Here is a 15,797-nt window from a genome sequence, read left to right as displayed (position 1 = left end):
CTTTATAATACAATGTCATATATCTAAGGTTGTGTGTATATGTGTATGATGATCATCAAAAATATGGGCAATAATTATCTTTAGAAGGTGGCTGCTTGGCATGGTTTGCCCTTTACTTGTACTTTCATGTATTGTTTGAACTTTCTATAATAAGCATTTTCTTCAAACAACAGAAAAAAACCCCAGAAAATTAAGCTTCTTTCATTTTGGGGGTAAGAAAATCATTGAGATATATATATATATATATATATATATATATTTTTTTTTTTTTCCTTAAAGATTGGCACCTGAGTTAACAACTGTTGCCAATCTTTTTTTTTTCTCCCCAAATCCCCCCAGTATATAGTTGTATATATTTTTAGTTGCGGGTCCTTCTAGTTGTGGCATGTGGGACGCCACCTCAACATGGCCTGATGAGTGGTGCCCAGGATCTTAACTGGTGAAATCCTGGGCCACTGAAGCAGAGCATGTGAACTTAACCACTCGGCCACGGAGCTGGCTCCGATATATCTTTTTTTAAAAGAAGAATCTTTTTATAGAGTCATCCTTTATTTATAGGATGAAAATTCACTGCCATTATCAGAAGCCCCTAGAAGGAAGCAGAGCCCTCAGGCTGGTGAAGCACCTGCCTTGGGTGGTAGCTCCCTGCATAACTGGAGTCACGCACCCAGACTGCCATGGACAGAGCTGAGCAGAGCAACGTCCAGTCAGTCCCACCCAAGCCCACTGGAGCACCAGCCTCCCCAGCAGCACATGTTCGTTTTCCAGCTCTGGAACTCCATGAGAGACACAGTAGTACAGCAGAACCTGGTTCAAGAAATACCAGCTGGGTGCTCTGTACTCAGCACGTGGCCCTGTCTGAGCAGAGAATGGCTGCTAAAATGAAACTTTACCAAAAGGGAATGGGAGAATGGAGAAGAGGCAACTGGGAAAGATTCAATCTAGAAAGATCAGGAAATATGCCCACCAATCACTGGCAAGATTCAACTCAAGGGGCAAAGGGTCTAAAACAACTACCAGTTAGCAGGTTCATAATAGAGGTCCATTGTGGATCCAGAACTGTGGTCTGCACTGGAGGTGGTCTGCGGAATGGGAGGGGAGAAGGCCCCTTAGCATGCTCCATATATTCCCAAAATTTAGGGCCTCAGTAAATAAGATATTAAGCACAAAGGCTATTATGTAAACACAAACACACTCCAGGGAAAAGCACACCATCAGTAGTCCCTCGGGTGTAGACTATCCTCAGAGGCCAGGTTCTCTAACTAGCGAAGCAGCAAAGATAAGATGCCATAGTTACTGCTGTTCCTTCCTCCCCCTTTCTTCGCCCTCTCCCCCTTTTTCCCTCTTTTTTTCTCTCTCCTTCCCATGCCCTCTACCTCTCTCTCCCGTGCATTCCTGAACAACTCTTTATCTATTTAGAAAATGTGGTTTCGGCCATATGCAGGGATAGCAGCAATATTCTTTATGCCTGTCACATGGCAAAGAGAAGACGTGATTAGACCCTAAGTAAAGAGAGGAGCATTGCACGGGCATGAATAGGATGTCTGAGTATTTCTCCCCAAGAGGCCAGAAGCAGATGAATGGTGCAGCTCAGATTCAGTTAAAGTTTCACTGCTTTATCACTGAAAAAAAAGTTTATTAGTTGCCATGAGCAAACAAACAAATGAGAGGAGATATAAATCCTTCCAAGGCACTAGCCTTTAAAAGAAAACGACACACCATGCCAGTGTTCCTCAAGCAAGGGATCACAGGAGTCCCTGTCCTCCAACACAGAGCTGACAGCTGAACGGGCTGGAGCACAGCAGCTCTAAACTGTGCGGCCTGGCCGCAAGTACAGTACAGAGCAGGGCAAGGTCAATGTGCACTGAGGTAGAGAAGACTCTCCAGGTGGAACCCAGCCTGGGCCTTGGACTCTGTCCGTTGTCAGTCTCTGTACCCTGACGGGTAAGAATCACCATCTGACCCTCGCCCATGAAGCTTCCAGGCTCCTTTCACACTAAGTGACATACCAGAGCCTGAGGGTGTGGTGCCCAGCTGAGCCCGGAGCCCCAGGCAGGCAGGCCAGGGACCTGGGGCAAGAGCACTGCAGGCAGGTAAAAGGGCTGCACATAAAGGCTCAGACAGGGGCAGGAGCTTGGTGGCTGAGGACCAGAAAGACAGGTCTCAGGGCTGGAGCAAGATAAGCTGGGGCTGGCGAAGCTGGCAGAACCAGATCACCCGGGGCCTAGTGTATCTTGACCAGGAATCTGGATTTTATCCCACATGCAACAGGAGAGGACTGGAAGATTTCAAGCAGGGAGAGAATGCAGTCTAATCTGCAATCTAATTTACATTTTTAACAATCCTGACAGCTGCTGTGTGTAATGGATTGTGTGGGAGCTCAAACTTCAAATTTTACTGATCGTCTGTTGTTAAAACTCAGAATGTACTGAGGCCATAAAGGGGATGCTCTTTCTAATTCCATTTTCCACACATATGGTATAGACAAGCTCTTAGAACACGAACACACACACACACACACACACACACACACACACACACACACACACACACGGCAGGTGTTTCACTTTTTAAAACCCCACGTTACACTGTAAGATGTTTCTCTCTGGGAAGTTATACTTCTCTCTGAAACAACAAAACAACAATTTTCATTTTTTGGTGTTTTTCCTCCAAAAGGCAAAATGAAGGAGAACAGTAAGACGAAAAAAACATTCTTTGATAGTAAAAGACTGTGCTTTCACTACACATTTTGTTACAAATTAATACAAAGTTAGCTGTTCACTGACAATGGAGCATTTCCTACTACCTGCTTACTATTCAAACTGATACTGTGAAAACATTTCCTCTCAGATTAAAGAGATTTTTTTAACTCTTTGAATAATGTTACGGAAATACAAAAATCACCCCAGTCTTTTGCATAGATTTCCGTTTAAAAATTAAAAATAGGAAAATAGCCACTAAAGCAAATGGTTAGTAGCAGAGTATGATTTGCATCTTTTAGAACTAAAATGCCATTGTATAATCATTCCTCCAAAACTCTGAAAACGACGACTATTTATCCAGAGCCTTCCATGAAGCAGTTAAAGTGCTTTACAAATATCATCCTCATAATAACTCCATAAAGAGAGGGTAGTTTGCTATAAAAGTTCATTGGGCATGAAAACTTGGCTCAGTTATTCAACAGCTTGATCCAAAAGCAATTATTAAAATTAATTTTTAACAGCAACAAAAATAATTTGGCTGAAAGAGTAAACTAATAAGCAGTCAACTGCCTACCCATGGCACATTTCCTCCACACAAAGGCCGCCGTTCCTCGCCCCAATACCCAGAATTACTTCTGTGAAAGCAGCTCCTGTAAAGCACGATGGCCCAGAGGCCTGGCGCCAGCGGCTGAACTGAAAGCACTGGACCCCCTTTCACAGCATCACTTGGTCTTACATTTAAAGTGCCCTTAAGGCTGGCACCAAATGAGCTGGGGAGACAGTGATTTCCTCATGAATTAAGACTGAGCAAAGAGCCATCCTTTATGATGCACGTGGGATGGTCCACTAATTGCTGGAGGATGGATAGCCTCATCCTGCCCTCTCCTCCCCAGTGAGCTCCACCATACACACTCCTGGCAATCCTGAGGTCCCCTTGGCAGATAAAGTACCAAAAGGATGGAGTGGCTCCATGGAGCAGGCAGTTGTGCAGAGAAGCTGATGCATTTGCTTGTGCAAAGAATGCCAATTGCCATAAACCCTTTACCAGGTTTGGAGGAGCAGAGGTCATAGGAACGAGGCCAAATCCATGGAATCTACTACCTGGAGGTCATGCCTCCTTGGCCAGCCTTCTACCTCCATTGTGGGCTATTTCTCTCTTTAGCCATCAGTAAGTTTCCTGGATGAGAAACGAATGCTGTGTAAAGGCAGCTGGTTTTATAAGACAGTGAGAGACTTGGAACATGCACTTGGTTTTCCTGGTTCTTACATCCAGGATTATCCCATGTACTCTAAAGGTGACTACAAGTGACTAGGCAAGGAGACCTTCCCAGCCTTTTCACAGCATGGCACGGTAAGAAAAGGATTCACATACTTGCTTTGCCATCTACTAGTTGTGTTATTAACACAAGTTACTTACACTCACTGGGCCTCTATTGCCTCATCTGTAAAATGGGTCTAATACCCCATAGAGAGGTTGTGAAGATTAAGGATGCTAATGAAGGTACAGTGCCCAGTATAAAACAGATGCTAATTATTACTCTCTTCTGTTTGCACGAAGTCAACCTTCTCCAAATATCAGTCATTTCCATCCTTCTGTTCTTGTTTGTTAATCTCAGTTTCTAATTTTTAAGTCCACTCAAAATGGTCTATCCGTGTCTATTTCATACTAAGAGAAAGGCCAGGGTAGTGATTTCAAACACACTTTGAATTGAGCAAAGCTGGGGTCCAAAATCCAGTTCTGCTACTTACTAGTTTTATGATCTTGGGAAAGTTGTCAGACCTGTGACTCAGTTTCAACAGGTACAAAATGGGGATGTGAAGATTGCTATTAAAGGATTATTGGGAGGAGGACTGGAAGGAGTAAATAGCTATCTTTGTAAGAGAGCCCTGGTCTGTATCCTCCCTGGGGCCTACAACACTCTAAGCAAATGCCACTTAATAACACGTTCTTTCCTTGGGCACCCTAGAGAACCCTACAACAGTTGAAGAACAGACCTTAGAAATAGCGCTTGCTGACTGATGTGGATTTGGGTGCCCATGCTGTTAGATACATTAGTGGATGATGGGATTTAGCTCTAAGGTATTTCTTTTTTCTTCCCCTCAGTTGACTCCAACTCCTCCTTTCTCTGAAAACCAGCAGTCAGTCCATGTAAACTTTCATTGACTGGGCCTTTCATCCTATGTGCCACATACAACGCTAGGCATTTCTAGGATTTAATATACATAAGAAAAGTCCTCTGCCCTCAGGTGCTAAGGAGGAAAGCAGACACACAGACAAATTATTAGAACCAAATGTGGTGAGAATTTGGGTGACATGGTGCAGGAAGATCGGAGGCAGAAGAGGAGTGGGGGCCAACCTCTGCCCTCCATAATAAGTAAGAGTCCAAAGAGGAAGTGGTAGTGCATGTCACAAAAGGACTTGTGGTCACTATGAAGGAGCTTGAATTCTGCCCTGCTGGCCGCCATTTCATGTGTTCCACGTGGAGCCACCACAGCAGATTCACGTGAGACGGTTCAAATGCAGATTCCTGAGACACACCCAGATGCGCTGATTCACAGGGTCTGTAATCTCTCCAGAACAGCGGGTAATTTCAGTGCACCCTGAAGTTCGTAGCTCCAAGTTTTAAGAGCCTTCGTGGGTAAAATATGCCTAGACAATCCTGGCCCCGAATCTCATCTTGTCACCCTCAATGCCTCTGGGCAGACTGGCCTTTTTGCCTGGGCACTTGCAAAAGAATCAGGACCATTTTCAGCTGGCCCCTTAGGAAGCAGGGTCCAAGAGAAAAATGCCAGAAGAACAACTCTACTCACCTTCTCTGGCTAGGGAGCCTCCTCTCATCTTCCCTGGGTCTCAGGAGGGTGGGAGATGGCTCCTTCTTACCCACAGTCCGAGCATCTGGGCCTCTGCGTAAAGCCCACTCATTGTAAGGAGACAGAACCTACTTTCTAGCTCCACCTCTGGAATTAGAAAAGCATTCCTCAATCAGCCCATTACAAGTGCTTCTCACGGTATCTGGCAAACACACTTACTGTTTATATTCTAAAACGCTACTCATTTCATTCTAAGTCTTTAAGAAATATTCTAAAATCATTGCTATATTTGAACTTAAAATTGTGGTAAAACCCATATTGGCTGTGTAAATATAAAAATATGAGCATCAATATAGTTCATGTCTAGAAAAAGAAAAAAAGACTAAAAGATTCAGGAATAGGAAGAGGGTCTTGGGACCCTTTAGAATGATATTTTATCAAAAAGAAATAACTACTGACTACTCAAAATGTGCCAAGTATTGTTCTAACCTACTTGATGGTCACAAAAACCTATGAGGTATTATTAACCCCAGTTTACAGATGAAGGGACTGAAGCAAACAGACTTTAAGTAACTTCCCAGAGATCACCTAGCTGGTAAATGTGAGAGTGGTTAATGTCCCAAAGATGAGCCAGCTGGTAAATGTTAGAGCTGGTTTCAAACCCAGGCAGTCGGGCTCCGAAGCCTGGCCTTTTAACCACTCAACCCTCTGGCTTGTTTTATCTTAGTTACTCACAGTTTATAAATCAAAGTTCAAGACTCTTTCTCCACCATAATTTGCAGAAGAGCCTTTGATTTCCATCTACAATGCAGGCAATATGAGCATTTCAGGAGGGATTCACGTGCAGGATTTAGGATCCCTGGTCCCTCTCCCCTAAAAGCCTTTGGGTAGACCAATCCCCCTCCCAGATCCAAATTCCCCTGGTATGCGGAGGAGGGAGGGGGAGAGAAGAGGGGGCAGCCTTGCCCCACTAGAGAACATTACAGGGAACAGAAAAGGACATCAAGGACATTTCACCAAGAACTACCTGTTAGAAAGCAAAGGCAGATGAAGAAAGAAAGGAGGGACAAAAGCAGGACACATACCAGAGTTCTCCCCTTTTCCTTCATCAAACCTGCATTGTTAAACTGGTAATTAGACTAAAAATAACCCAAATTTTTGAAAAGTCCTCAGGACTCAGCAGCTAATAGAAAACTGCTTTCTAACAACAAATCCATATATGGTAGGCATTCTTAATCTCTTCTTTCAAAAACACTAAGCCCAAGATTTCAAATTAACTTATGACCTACCAGATCATCTTCAATCTACAGATCTGTCTTCTAAGGAGGGGCATGGTGAGAAGCCCCCACCTGCCTTGTTTAGCCTAATCTAAAAGAACTCAGATTGCCCCAAAATAAAAAATCGAATTCAGATTCAAAACATGGTGCTACAATTAAAAAGAACCTATATTCTGACACAAGCGGACCACTCATCTGGCTCCAAAAATATAAATAACCAAGAAGGTCAAGCTGATGGATGCACATAAATACGACCCCACACTCCTTCCTCAGCCTGCCCTCCCTTCTCCACCACGTGATGGGGCGCCACTCTGGAAAGACCAGCCACAGGTAACTCCCCTCAGTGCCTGCACAGAGAAAGGTTTACCCTTGCAAAGCTGGGGCCAGGATACGGGGTTTGAAGTATCCAACGGTGCTCATGCTCCTAAGACCAGGAACACTTCCAAAATCGCCGCACTGTCTCCTCCACCACTGCTCAACCCCCTCCTCCCTCTTGACCTCCTCCTTCATTCTGCCCTCTGTTCCTCCTCTCTTCCCAGTCCCCCATTCGCTTGGCAAATCCAAACTTCTTTTCCCAAGTTTCTTTTGTAACCACCCTGACTATGGATTGCTTCTGAGGACATTTTACACAAAAATCACAAAGCTAGAAAGAGAATTTGGCAAGAATTCCAAGGCAGTGACATCCAGACTTCAGAACACCATGCCAACAGATGCTCAGCTCCCCTAATCCCTGGTCTGTGTCCTGACATGTCCCAGAGAGGAAAGGAAAGGATGCTAACAGGGATGCGGGATGTGGGTGACTCTAAGGAAGTCTCACTGGCAGTTCTTCAGTCTTTGAGGAAGACAACTATTGCCCTCCTTGCAATATTACAGCCAACAGTTCTTGATATTAGCCTGACTCTTCTCACTGACATTAGCATTAACAGTGACATGCCTGTATGTCTATACCCTTAACAACCTGCACTTGTTTGTATGTTGGCACTGATGGGCATAAAGGCAGCTTACCCAGCCCACCTGTCCTAATTAGGGAGAAATGATCCCTGCATGTGGGTTGTTAATTCTAACTTTCCTGAAGCAAACCCCGGCTCCTGGGAGAACTTATTATGCAGACCTCAAAGTGTGAAGTGTCACAAGTCTCTTCTAATGATGGCATTATGTTATTTCCAGGCTTTCTTAAAAGAGCCAGCAAATTCACATTTACAAGGATGCTATTAGTCCTCTTGTAAGAGAGAGATGAGTTCAAATAATTGCATATTTTTCCTCCCTAACCAGCTCAGCCTAAGGGATAGTTATTCTGTCTGCTAACAGACACACAGACTTGCATCCATACACTCAAAGGTGCAAGTTTCACAACCTACACTTTAACGCTGTTCACCTCCAGGAGACACACCTTTTAGAGTGCCTACAACCCCAGCACTGGATTTAGGACAAACTGACCTAATCTGATAAGAATCACTGGAAAGCTCTTTCAAACTGCATACTTCAGGGAAGGTCCAAAGAGTCGCCTTGGGACATGAGAGCAATAATCTGGGACAAGGCACCACATCAGGCAAGGGCTCTGACCCTTATCTCCAGATTAAACCAGAGCAAACGCACCTTTATTTACTTAATAGTTGTTATTAAGCAATATTTATTAAAATTAAGATATCTGTTAATAGTTAATAGATTATGCCAGAGAGGCATTGAAGTCAGCAGGGTGAGAAAAACATGTCCACAGCCATGATTACCCTTAAAAAGTTCTTTAGGAAGACCAATAAACCATCCCTCAAGAAGCTTCTAGAACAAGTTTTTTAGTAGAGAAGTAGACAAAGTGGTTGATTTATTTTTTTAGGGGTTGTTTAAGACAACTTTTTATGGTGTCTCAACTCTTACCGGTCAGGAATTGGGCAAGGAGCAGCTGGGTGATGCTTCTGTTCCATGTGGCAATGGCAGAGGTCATCAGGTGGCATTTATTAGGTGGAGGATCCAAGACGGCTTCGTTCACATGTCAGTGGGGATGGCTGGAAGGGTGGGTTCACCTGAGACTGTCCACTGGGGCACCTGCCATGTCAGCCATAGGGTAGACTTCTCAAATGGAGGCTCAGGGATTGAACAGTGTTCATGCTAACAAGGCAGAAACTGCACAGCCTTTTATGACCCAGCCTCAGAAGTCACATGATGACACTTTTTGTCATACTCTGCTGTCAGAGCGGTGCCAAGCCCACCCAGATTCAAGAATAGGGACCTGTTTTAAAATCAGGAACCTCTCCAGCCATATTGTATAAAAAATAACTCAAACACTCTGATAAAAGCAATTTGCACTGAGCCTTGAACTACACATTCAGAATTGCCTGTTTGGGGATGCTGAGCCTGAGAAAAACGAACCAGATGACTGCTTTTCAAAAAACCAGTCAAAACCAGCAGGGGAACAGCCAATGGTATTATCCAGAGTCAATAAACAGACTTGGGGTTTAGAAATCAGCCATGAGTCCCACTATTACCAAGAAATTCTGAACTGACAAGTCAAGGATTTGTGTAAACGGACCCGTGGCTTTTCTTTATGTGGCTTTGGCCTTTAGAAACTTCTAGGAGAGGTTTCACTGAGGCTGCGCTCCCTTGAGGAGTTAATCCCTAACGCTTTAAACTTGGTGTCTCTGAGTCATCCTTCGCAATTTACACTCACTATGCCTCAGAGTTTTTATTTCCTTTTATTCACCCAATCCTACTCCGTAAGGAAGATGAAGTCTGAGAGGATCTTGAACCACTGTCGCCTGAGAGAACAACAGATTGAAAAGCACCTCCTGTCACTCACTCTAAGGTGGCGGTTCTCAGCCAGGATCACTGTGCCCTCCCCCTCTCCCTCCCTCCAGACCCCAGCATATTCAGCAATGTCTGTAGACATTTTGGAGCCTCACAACTGGGGAAGGGGGGTTCTGCTGGCATCGAGTGCCTGGGATGCTGCTAAACATCCTACAACGCACAAGACAGCCTGCATGACAAAGAATTATTCAGCGCAAAACGTCAATAGAGCCGAGGTGGAGAAATCCTGCTCGAAGGCACACCCTCTAACGAGTAGACTGTTAAGCAGCCCCACAATGTTTTCACCATTACTTCTCTCTCCCTATTTTTGTTTTTTTTAAAAAAGATTTTTTTATTTTTTTCCTTTTTCTCCCCAAAGACCCCCGGTACATAGTTGTGTATTCTTCGTTGTGGGTTCTTCTAGTTGTGGCATGTGGGACGCTGCCTCAGCGTGGTCTGATGAGCAGTGCCATGTCTGCACCCAGGATTCGAACTAACGAAACACTGGGCCGCCTGCAGCGGAGTGCGCGAACTTAACCACTCGGCCACGGGGCCAGCCCCTCTCCCTATTTTTGAACCACACGTGTATAGCTGAATTTCTATGAGTGCAATGCACATACGCTGTGGCTCCACTGGAATATCTCATTTTAAAAACACGTTCCCCTAGAAGTCTGAAAATCAGAATTCTCATCATGAAACCATTCTTTACCTTAATGAGTCACTTTTAATGTAGATGACCCAGTCTCATCGGTCATACTAAAAACAAACAAACAAAAAACAGACTGTAAAGGCTTCAGTACTCAGCGGCTCCCGTCCACTCACTCTCGTCCTTTGTTTCTGAAAAGAATGAGCTGAAATATTTATGCATGGGAGCAAGCAAACCCAGAGTCACAGATTAACAGCCGCTCTTTCAGCCCAGGCTCTTCCATCTGTCACCTCCCAGCACGAGAACAATAGCGGCAATGACACAGACACGGCCTAATGTGAGCAAACACACCCTGGTCCTCTGCCACCTGTCCCTGAGACCTCACAGGCGCCTGCATGTCCCTTGGACCTCCTTTCTCCCCCGCACTAACAGTCTCTCACATGTCCTGCTCTGTTTGTGGCCATCATGCTTCAGTTTATACTGACAAATCAAAAGCTGTGCAGAAAACACCAGACAGAAAACACCATTTATAAACTCTGAGATTTACCTTTGGGCAACTCTGATAGTCATTTTTATTGGGTCTCTTCCACCACAAATTTGTAAAGCTATTTCCTATTTCTAACATTAATTGCTATTTTCCTCTGAAAACAAGGCTTCAACGACACCACTACATGGCACATAAAACCACAATTCCCTGAGTGACATAAATTACACCGCTGGGTTGGTGCACACTGCAGTGCAGGACTGTCAGCGGGCCAGGCTCGTTAATGGTGTGTGCTGTGGTGCCATTCTCCCAGGACAAACATAAACACTTTTTATACAATTTTTTGGCTTTGCATCCCTCTTTCCAACTAAGATTTCACCCCAGGAGGTGGAATCTTAGCTGTCCCACAGAGCAGATAGGCACGGAGAACGGCCCTCACTCGGTAGGCGTTCCTCCCAAGAAACACATACTCTCTAACAAATCTGACCACGGGGCTAATCTAATTGTTAAATGACTATTAATTTTGCCTCATGTCAAAACACACACTCTAGAACTTCTTTGATCCTAAGGGCAAAGGAAGCCCTGGGAAATGCCGGTTTACAGAACCTGTCTGCTAGGAGAAAGGGTAAACACAGGCCGGGGCTCCAGGAAACCCAGGCAGCAGCTTTAATATGGAGAGAGCGGCACCAGCAGTAACCGCATGACAGGCCTGAAAACAACATCAGCTACAAAAATGCTCTGAGCTCAATTGGGGAGAAACTTTCAGAAGTTACTGGATTCCTTAAAGCCAACGTGCTCCTATTTTAATAGGGTTGTGACTACCACTGACTATGTTCCAGGTATGCCCTACAAAGGTTAGTCATTTACTGTCCTAACAATTCTGTGGAGTGAGGATGATTATTCCTACTTTACAGATGAGGAAACTGAGCCCTGGAGAGATGAGGAACTTGCCTGAGGCCACAGGCCCTGGGAGTGGGGAGCAGGGCTGGAACCCAGGCCTGCCTGACTCCAGGCTGGTCTTCCCCACCACAGGCCCTGCCCAAACACACACAGAGTCATTCCCCCTGTGGCGAAACGGCACTGAGAAGGGCTGTTTCCCAAACATTCTCTTCTCCAAAGAGCCTCATACAGAGCTCTCTAGTGATTGCTAATTGAAAAAATACTTAAACAGGCTGCGTAATTACCAAACAAACTCCAATCCTGTGTATTTAATCATTAACATTTTTAGGCTACAGAAAACGTAGCTCCTTAGATTCAGGGTGAGCTGGGCTGCTTGTTAGATACAACTGGGCTCCAGAAAGGACCAGAAGACATGGACTGAGACATCCTTGGGACCTGGCCCAACTGGAGGAAGAACTTGGTCCTCTCATGAAGACCCTGTGGTTCACGCCTTACAAACAGGGGGGCGATTAAACAGAGGTGAAGGTTGGGGATTTGATCCTGATCCTGGGGAAAGAGCCCAGCAGGGGAGGAAATGATGTAAAGAAAATACAAAAGGTACAAATGGGCGAAAAGACACATGGGGCCCATCAAAGACTTCTCTGATCTGTGCTGGAAAAACAGGAGCAAGATGCTTGCAAAATAACCACAAACTTTGATTCTTATCCTCCTAATTCCCTATAAAACTGTACTTACGTGATTTACATCGTATTTGGGGAGTAATGAATGAATGTATATATACGACTTCCCTTTGCAATAAGAAAATCACAAATATGAACCAATCTTTTAACTTATTACATTTTTTATAGCAAGTTGGAACCCTACGAATATAGAATTCCGTCACATTTCAGCATTTAATTTTGCAAACATGAACACAATTATATAAACCTCCATTAACTTTTTTTCTGCCACTGTGGTTACAGATCCCCACAGATTACCTAAAAAAAAAAAACAGATAAAGAAAACTACTGAATTAAAATGATGTTACATGCAATAAAACAAGTAAACAAATAAAAAAACAAAAACCATGCCTTCAGCAACAGGCAATGCCAAAACACTTTTTCCACTAAAAGGTTTGCATTCTAAATTACCCTTCATGAAAGCTCAGGGCTCATAGCTGGGAAGTCAGACATTCCCACCTCACTTTTGTTTGTACTTTCAAGAATCCTGAAGAGAATAATCAAGTTTTCCCCAAATGTAAATGAATACAAGAAACTAGACTTTTCAAATAAGCTGTTTTTATCAACACACACGCACTCCTAAAAACTGAATTTGTTTCTAATTTGTATGGTTTTGCACATGGAATATTCTGGGTTCAGGTAAAACATGTACTATTCACTTTCGAGCGCTATGCCAGCACTGTACAACAGTAACTGACTCACAATAACTACAGTGGTACCAAAGAACAGCCCCCATGAGAAGTCCAAACACCAGACCAGGAGGACACTATCACAAAATCACTTCCCAAGGCATGAGTTTCACCAAAAGACAAAGTAATGGTTAATGCCACTGTGCAAGATTAAGCTCTAATAATCCAGCTGACAGTCATCATTCTTGCTGCTATGGAGACCTGGTCAGACCCACCTCTGGCCTGCAGAATACCTGCCAGCTTTAGATCAATAAGCCCTGTGATCTTTAATACAGAGCAGAAGCCAATAACCCAGCCAATTCTCCCTGTGGTCATCAATCAGGGTTAGACCACAGCTTGTCTTACAACCCCTTAGGAGATTGGATGTCTGCTGCATATTTCCTGGAGAGAAGCAAAGAGACACCTACGAAGTCAGCTCAGCAGAAGTCAGGTGAACCAGTGAAAGGGCCTGTTGAGGGGGAACAGATTTCCAGAAGGAACTGTGCTCTCTTTCCCTGAGGAGGCACAGACATTCCACATGCAAGTGGTCAGCTGCTAAGGGTTCCAGAGGAGCACACTCGCCCTTGGACATCAAGGCTATGTGGTGAAGCCTAAGGGTCAATTTAAGAAGACAACTCCATCCCAGCCCCCCCAGGCTGGGAGGATGGGTAGATGGACCAGAGTGGGTGGACGAAACTGTCCAAGCAGCAAACAATGACATCTCTTCAGTCAGTGATTGTGAATTTAAACAAAATTTCTTGGCCTTACAAATTCTCTTGGGCAACTTTTCATCTTGAATGAATTTCCTATAACTATTCTAAATTTTAAAACTCATGTGTAATGGTAAACCTTTTTTTGTGAATTAACTGGGAGGCCAAATAAAGGAGATAAAGAAACAGCAATGCTTTGCGTTACCAGCCTAAAAGCAGCGGTGGGGCTTACCCCTATGGGTTTCTAAGCACAGCACACCATACAACCTGGTTTACTTGGCTGGGGCCAACGAGAGCAGGGCTCCAATTTTCAAAATGAGGTTGGGGGTGATGGAGACTAATTTGCCTACGGTATCTATCAATATGGAGAACTGAGTCCTCCTTCTATTGCTATAATGCTCAAACATATCTGGACCTTCCAGTCACATCCACAGCATCTTGCACACACATACACTTCCACAAACAGATTGAAAGACTGATGAGCTCCAAGTAGCACGTCCTTCTGAAAAGGGGGCACTGGGCCACAAAAGAAGGGTGGGCTCCCGGCCACTGGATACTGTTATTGGGTAGAGGGCAACTTCAAGCCTATTTGTTCCATGACTGTCCTGATTAGTTCCTCCAGGGAGGCTGAGTGACTGGGGCCACTGCCTCTGCAAAGTGCAGGCTCTGCCCAGCTCCACAGGGCACCACTCACACAGACTACAATGTGGCATCCCGCCTCCCACCCACCCCCCAAGCCTAAGAAAGCCCGTCTTCCCCTCAATTTCACCACCAACTTTAAGGAATCAGTTTAATCTTGCTACATCTCAATTTTCTAATCTACACGTAATCTCAAGAAAGCCTCAACTATGGAAAAGCTAACTGACACCACTTCTTACAGACCTTTCAGCCTATAAAAATATCTCCAAGAGCACTAGACAAGGAATCAGAAGTCATATCTTCATTTATATTATTCATTCACCTAAAAAGTGCATATTAAGCACCGAATACACACCAGAGACCAAAGGTTTGAGGGTGAACTAGCAGGAAAGACAAGGGACACTGCCCTCAGGGGGGTTTGGCCAAGTCATCCAGTGTCTATAACTGAAATTAAAGGGCTTAGAGAAGAAGCTCTTTCAAGCTCCTCCTAGCTCCCCTATTCTCCACTTTCCGCTTTGGTGCCAAGAGGGGACTGAAGCATTCTGGGATATTCTGCTTCCCCAAACAGATGCTGTTTTTACTCCACATACATATAGCTCAGGCTGCAGACGTGTGGCTTACCTTCATGCTGTCAAGCGTAGACAACTCATTCTCATCCCAGTTTATGAGATCAAGTGAAACCCTAATCTAGAAGGCCCACTGGCATGCACATCTCAGGCTCCTTGGCACAGGCACCCTCATAGCCTCATTCCTTCCACATGGAGGAAATCTGGTCCCTTCAGATCAAAACTACAGAAAAACAGGAGCAGGGCTGCCAAGGCTCCCTCACATGTTGCCTGGGTTTGTTTATTTCTTCCTCATCAACTCACATTATTTCTGACACTGCACTTCAACTTCCTGGACACAGCCAGAGAGAAAAGCTTTTAAGAGGCACTGAAGTATAGCCAACTTCTGATTAGCCACCATAATGAAGGAGAGAAAGAGCACATGGCCAGAGACAGAGGACTCTTGCCTTGGAAGGCTATAAGAAAAGTTCCTGTGCAGGATAAGGACGAGCATTAGTCAAACAAGTGAAAATCTCCCTCCCACCCCCCCCCCCAAAAAAATTCCCCTCAGATAACATTTCAGGAAAACACTTGGCTGGAGTTTTACCTTCTGGAAGTTCCCAAGGGCACCGCATCCACCAGGAAGGGAGATGGCTCACTATCAACTGGTAGGGGGAAATGTCAGGCCCTGAATCAGTGGGGGGAATAGATTTTTATGAAATCTCTGCAAACCAAAGCTATGATTAAATGCACTTCACAGTGGCTAAGGTTATTATTAACACATAATAGAAGTTTTCTTTTTCTTTTTCAGAGCTAAGTTCACAAATATTAAGCAGCAATTTATACAGTAGAGAGGGAGAAGCTGAAGATTAGAAAGCAATCAGATATGAGACAGTAAGAATGTAAATGAAGATGGCT

At 44.4% G+C, this 15,797-nt stretch overlaps 1 protein-coding gene across 44 annotated transcripts in view; it reads right to left on the bottom strand.

Moving 5' to 3' along the window:
- LHFPL2 (LHFPL tetraspan subfamily member 2) overlaps positions 1-15,797 on the bottom strand; it is a 158,057-nt gene that overhangs the window by 123,887 nt on the left and 18,373 nt on the right. For 6 of the 44 annotated variants that reach the window (XR_011506022.1, XR_011506025.1, XR_011506027.1 and 3 more), the window contains exons 5-7: positions 10,278-10,324; positions 8,663-8,830; positions 5,514-5,660 (exon numbers count right to left, since the gene is read on the bottom strand). The exons of 34 other annotated variants lie outside the window; for them this stretch is intronic. The gene's annotated coding sequence lies outside the window, so the exon portion shown is untranslated. Of the gene's footprint in view, positions 1-5,513; positions 5,661-8,662; positions 8,831-10,277; positions 10,325-15,486; positions 15,568-15,797 lie in introns of those variants that run through there. 4 more of the 44 variants (XR_011506006.1, XR_011506000.1, XR_011506002.1 and 1 more) reach the window with 4 other exon arrangements.

The sequence above is a fragment of the Equus asinus genome, chromosome 9 (assembly GCF_041296235.1).
Source record: "Equus asinus isolate D_3611 breed Donkey chromosome 9, EquAss-T2T_v2, whole genome shotgun sequence".
Classification (NCBI taxonomy): domain Eukaryota; kingdom Metazoa; phylum Chordata; class Mammalia; order Perissodactyla; family Equidae; genus Equus; species Equus asinus.
The sequence above is the reverse complement of the archived record's forward strand: the minus strand, read 5'-3'. Positions and strand labels throughout refer to the sequence as shown.